This window comes from Poecilia reticulata, linkage group LG19 (assembly GCF_000633615.1).
Source record: "Poecilia reticulata strain Guanapo linkage group LG19, Guppy_female_1.0+MT, whole genome shotgun sequence".
Taxonomy (NCBI): Eukaryota; Metazoa; Chordata; class Actinopteri; order Cyprinodontiformes; family Poeciliidae; genus Poecilia; species Poecilia reticulata.
The window spans coordinates 7,023,684-7,029,716 of record NC_024349.1 but is presented as its reverse complement, the minus strand read 5'-3'; the positions used below and the strand labels follow the sequence as shown (position 1 = coordinate 7,029,716).

Here is a 6,033-nt window from a genome sequence, read left to right as displayed (position 1 = left end):
TATATATATAAATCTGTTTGTTTTTTGTGTGTGAATGTTTTGTTTCTTGTTTGTTTTCACTATTTGTATTGTCAGACTGTGGCACTTCTGTCCCAGGATAGGGCTAAACCTCCAATGTTAAGCTAGCAACGCCCATGATCTGAGCTTTTTATCTTCAATTTAAGAGTGATTCATCTCTTGCTAGGACAAAAAATATATTAGTTTCCCCGGTCCTCCAACGCAACCCCCAGTGTAAACACTGACATCACCTGTCAAAGTTTAAAACTGACACCACCTGCTGTAAGGATGAGAGAGATAGCCGTCCCCCGGCTATACACCACATGAAAACATGAAAGTTTGGGCAAAATTAAAACGCACATAATCTGGCGGGGACATTAATATAACCGTAACTCTTCTTAGCACGTGCTTTTCTGTCATTCTTCTCGCGCGGGGAATCTCGAAAAACCGCAAACCACATAAACTCCCGTCATCATCCTCTTCATGAAACTTTCTGTTTCTAGTAGTCAGTCAAACTTGAGGGGGCATGCAAGTTGATTCTAACGTACGAACAAACGTTGTTTGAAAGCGACAACTTCACTGTCCAGCAGCTATGAGAGGACTTTACTGCCAAACAACTTTTCAAAGCGACCGCTCTCGGAACCCAACGACCCGTGCAAAGAAATGTAATAAAAGTTGTCTGAGGTGGCAGTTCACACACTTACCCGGCAGTCTTTCTTTAAAATCAGCATCAACCAAATCGGCACAGGACTTCAGCTCGCTGCTTGGTTGTCTTTGACTGGGACTCTGCTTCACAACTCTAGTAGAGACAGTTGACGCTGCAGCTCGTGCTGATGTGGGACACTTCTCTATCCTCTGTGGTGCATTCAAGTGCTCACCGAAGTATTGGAAAAGTCAGAATTTTCTTTGAAAAACTTATCACGAACTGGCTGGTACACACAAAAAGGGCTGTCTGGACGTTTCAAGGTTTAAAGGAGAATTCAGTGTGTAAAAGATGAGATGGTGATTCCAAGCAGAGTCAGCCCAGGTCATAAACGGCTGCCAGGGGTCCCCTGCTGTCCTTTAAGCCCTCAAAACACGGATGTGTCACAGGATGAGGTAGAGATTTAACATTTAAAAATACAATGCTAGCATGACATCGTTTTAAAGTTAAATGAGCGAATTGTTTTTATTTTTCAGACTGGAGTTGTTGACAGCAAAAGTCGAATTTTTTTCCAGCCTTCAGTAAAGTTGTATCGATATAAACACTATAAAGTGCAAAAGTTATACACTGCTGAGAAAAATATATGTTGCTAATGAATTTTTAATAGAATTCTACTGTAAAAAATTCAGCTATCCCTTTAAGGAACTGTCTGCACTCTCCAGTTGCTATAATAAATAAATTATTCATACTGAAGTACTAGTGAAAGTAAGACTTGTCTTGCTTTTCATTTGTCTTAAAACCAGGAGACTAGGGTTTCTGGGTTTAATACAAAAGAGATAAAGGAAGTAGTACCATTCATACTCTTTAAACAACAACAACAACAACAACAACAACAACAATAATAATAATAATAATAATAATAATAATAATAATAATAATAATAATAATAATAATAAAGCACCTTAAAATTGATGTAGAAATTAATTTTAAAATCCACTCATTTTCCAACTCATTTTGTGCTCATAGTATGTTACAGGAGTAATTGAAATGTTTCCCACAGCACTTCAAAACAGCTTTGTCTTGCCTCTGTTTAGCAGCATGAACCAGCAGACAGAAGGACAATGACCGTGGTTCTGCAGAAGCCCGCCGTGCCGTGTGTGTGAGTGTGTGTCACTGCATTGGAATGTCTGGTAACCATCGTATTCAGTCGTTCACTTCATACCCATCATGCCCTATACATTGTTCCCTCTGTCATCAATGATTTTTTTTTACTGCAGAGCTCATTTGCAGTAATGCAAATAAAAGCTTAAGGGTCAGCCACAGCTGTCCTGTGTCATCCACTATCTAGAACACTGAGTGCAACTCATACCACCAAATTGGCTGCATTTCCTCTTAATGACAGATGAACCTGAAATCGGCCCTGAACTGCAAATAATTTATCTAAAAATGGCAAATGACCAATAAGAATGAGTACTTTTATTGCTCTATTTCGGAAATTCCTTTTCTTATATTTCAGCTTTGCAAAATGGGGGCCTGTTTTCCAAATTGCTCCAGCTCCTCTGATGGGAAGTCTGATGCCATCCAACAGGAATGTGAAGCCCATCCAGTCCCCCAAACTCTCCTCCACCCAGGCACATGCAAACCTTTGGGAATCCCCCTTTCCTGATTAAAAAAATGGAAGGGTGGGGGGGCTTCTCACACTATCTAGGATTTTTGTTGTTTTTTTTACACAGCCTACCATGCTTACACTTATTTACTGATACTAACCAGATGTTTTTCACATCTCTTCTTTTGACATAACAGTTTATATGCATGTTCCTGAAACTAGATAAGGTGTATCTAAAGTTCTGGGACATTTTTATGGGACTCCATAAAGTCCAATAAAACTGCTAAATTGCACTGGGATGTTGCAAAAAATAACTTGCTATGTATCTTGGCAAGATGATTGATGGTTAAGGTGTGCAAACAGAGAGTGAATTTATCAGATTTAAAGCTAGGAAAAAGCTCTGCTTTCACTCTGAGGGTTTGATGAGTCTCAGAAAATATCAGATAAAACAAAAATGATTGGAATCAGATATTTTCTGTTTGGCCTGTTGGCTCAAGGAGACAAATTCAGTCTTGTTTCAAAAGAAAAACATAGATTACATGTGTCTGAGTAAAATCAATAYGAAAAAGTATATAAAAACAAGTTTAGTTTGTTTTTGTATTCTTAAAATGTAGGTTTTGTTGTAAAACATGCATTTGAATAATCAAGTAAGACCATTTTATTTCATCTCTGGAATTAAAAAAAAAGTATTTTGAATAACCTAGCAATGATACATTTTTTTTTACAGTTTAATAACTTAGAAATGTAATGCACTGGGTGATGAGTTATAAGCATACATAGGGTCATTGTGGATGACTCCTACAAAATGATAACAATGCAATTTTCATTAAACACAACAGCTGAGTCTCATTCCTGCCCTTTTCTCTGTGTAACCGTGGGGACAGACACTTACAAAGGAGTCTGTTTGGACATGCTCCACACATAAATTAAGCTAGGGTTAAAGTGTACTGCTTTGACAGAACTAATCTAAATTGCAAGAAAAATTGCTCAAAGCAGTTTAAAATGTTGGCCATGGGAATTAGTCAAGCGTTAAGATAAGGCCATTCCTGAAACCTCTAGGTTTAGGTAGGCATCAAAAGTTTCCTGACTCATTATTTCATAGATATTCAGATTAAGCTGTAAACAGAAACAGATCCATTAACAAGAGTATTATTGTTTGCCTTTTGTCTCAAAGCATGAAAAAGAGCAAGTTGAAAAGAGATACAGAATCTTAATTATTACAATCTTTAGACTCTATCTATAGTCTTTTGATGAAAAAACATTGAATGAGTGATTAAAATGACTTTTCATGGGATGTTATGGACCAGCAGAAAGAACAATAATAATAAAGTGGAAAACTTTTCCTAAATTAGAATAAAAATCTGAAAAGTGTGATATGTCTTTGTATTCATTGCATGTGAGTGAATACTTTACGCACCTTTCACTGTTTTATAGCCGTAAGTCTTTGCAGTAAGGTTGGATTGAGAGCAGATGCTTCCAAGTCTTGTCACATTAAATCAATTATGTATGTCTGGACATTGACTGGGCCATTCTAACACACAAACATGCTTCAATCCGTGCCGTTTCATTGTACTTCTGGCTCCATATTCTGGGCTGTTGTCCTGCTGAAAGGTGAACCTCTGATTTGGTTAGTTTGCAGTCATGTTTACTGGGAACTGTTTACAAGTAAAATGTAATTTTCTGAATAGTTATGTTTCCATAACGACTGTAAAATACTGGAGAAAATATGATTAAATTGTTTAAGAGTTTGTTTGTTTTTTTTCCCACCTAATTGCTCTGGTGGGGCAGAGAGGAGCGATGGCCTGTAACAACAGTATTGCAAATACATTTTTTGTGAATATTAAGATGAAGTGGAACATTCTTTGTTTTTGGCTCACAGATTAATCTACTTTTTACTCACTTATTCACATCTGAATTTATTTCCTAACACATATGTAGAATATACTTGTATGACCTCACCTTTCGATCACCTGCATAATTGAACCTAAAAGCTCCACTTTTCCACACTGCATCTGTGGCCAGAACGCATTTATGTTAGAAAACCATGTGTTATACTTCAGTGGCAGTTAACCATATTGGACATCAGTGCTTGAATTGTGACCGTAACAGTTCATAATCGGCGGCAAAGACAAGTCTATGCTTTTATCGTTCCTGCCCCCTGCTGTCTGAAAACTCTTATTACATATTCATAAAGAAAACACTGATCTTACGGTCAAACTAACTGCAGCTTCTTATTGCAAGTGAATAAATCCAGAATGTACTATAAATCATAATTTGTGAAATTTTTTTCTGAAAGAAAGTTGGCCTTTGGATGCACCAGTCAAGAGGTGGTATTTTGCTTAGATATAACAAAATCATCACCCATTTTAACATATTTTCCATATTTTCTTGTAATTGTGAATTCCACTCACAATAACAAGAACAATTTAGGAGACCCTACAACAGCCTGCATACTTTTTTTTAAATGTATTTTGAAAAAAATATTTTTTTACTGAACGGCAACAGCATTACAAAGTCCAAGGCAAACTTATTATGCAGACAAACATTAAGAAACATGGTGTCATGATGCATATTTTTTATGTTTATGATGCATAATGAGTAAATCATTTCCCTGTCATCAAATAAGTGAAACAAGTGCAAAATAACTCAATATTTAAAGGGGTGTCATAACCTTTTTTTTTTTGCATGACAGTATTATTTTCCAGATGCAAATAAATATCTAAATCTATTTTTAATATATTTAGCACTTTAAAAATAATAATAATTATTATAATAATAGTATGGAAGACTGTGAAAACATACACATGCCCAGTAATGCTGCTACAACGCTACATTCTGAACAATGCCATCCATTTCTGCCTGTTTAGTCTCTGGAAATAGCCTGTTTAGCCCAGTTTTTGTCCAGCTGTCATTTACTGACTCAGTTGTTAGGACCAGGCTGCTCTGAGTGCAGACAAGAGCTCTGTGGAGTTCAAGTGTTTTCCACAAGTTTCACTGATGTTGAAGGGCTGTACTGCAGTAAAGCACAACTCTTGAAATTCCTTCCAGAGAATTTGTTGGGAAATAATACATAGCACTTTCTTAAAGAGTTTGTGAAAACCTTGCCCAGGAGTTTTTTTCCCCCCTACGCCAAGTCTTTTCAATCATCTTCAGTAACCTGAAAAATGTTCTTTGTGACATCCCAATTGTGAGATTTTGTGCTTCAATGTGTCCTTGATTCTATCCATCTGGGTGATAAATCCTCAACTCTTCTGTCTGCTACGTTTAGTTCATCCCAATCTTTCAAAGCCAGAGCCACACGTATCATAATAATTTTACTCATACAGCAACATTTGTTCCACCAGCCCCACCTGTTGCCAGCTCTTTTTGGCATGTATTTAAACTTCAGCCGCCAAAAGAAAATAAATAGGCTCACGCAACTGAACAAATATGGAAAGTACATCATCAGGTTTCAAAAATTGTAATGAAAATAAGAGCTTTTGAGTGCAAAAGCTTTTATTGCTGCTGAAGTGTTTAGGAATATTATAACATCAACACTGGTACACATTTCAGTAAGTGATAAATGTAGCAAAGATGCAAAAAATGCCACAAAGTATTGACTGATACACAAATACACAAATAAAACTGATAGTTGTAAGAATGCCAGTTGGGCAATTGCCCAGGGTGGTTTTAAGTAAGAACCCTACTGTTGGTAAAGCATAGTATCACTCATTACAAGGGTTAAGTAGATTGTGTTATTATTGTTTTTGTCATTTGTTGCTTGTGTAATAGATCTAAATGAGACAAT

At 36.5% G+C, this 6,033-nt stretch overlaps 1 protein-coding gene across 4 annotated transcripts in view; it reads right to left on the bottom strand.

The window, feature by feature from the left end:
- plce1 (phospholipase C, epsilon 1) overlaps nucleotides 1–845 on the bottom strand; it is an 81,317-nt gene extending 80,472 nt beyond the window's left edge. For all 4 annotated transcript variants that reach the window (XM_008436706.2, XM_017310983.1, XM_017310984.1 and 1 more), the window contains exon 1: nucleotides 702–845. The gene's annotated coding sequence lies outside the window, so the exon portion shown is untranslated. The remainder of the gene's footprint in view (nucleotides 1–701) is intronic.
- Nucleotides 846–6,033: the final 5,188 nt, after the last annotated feature.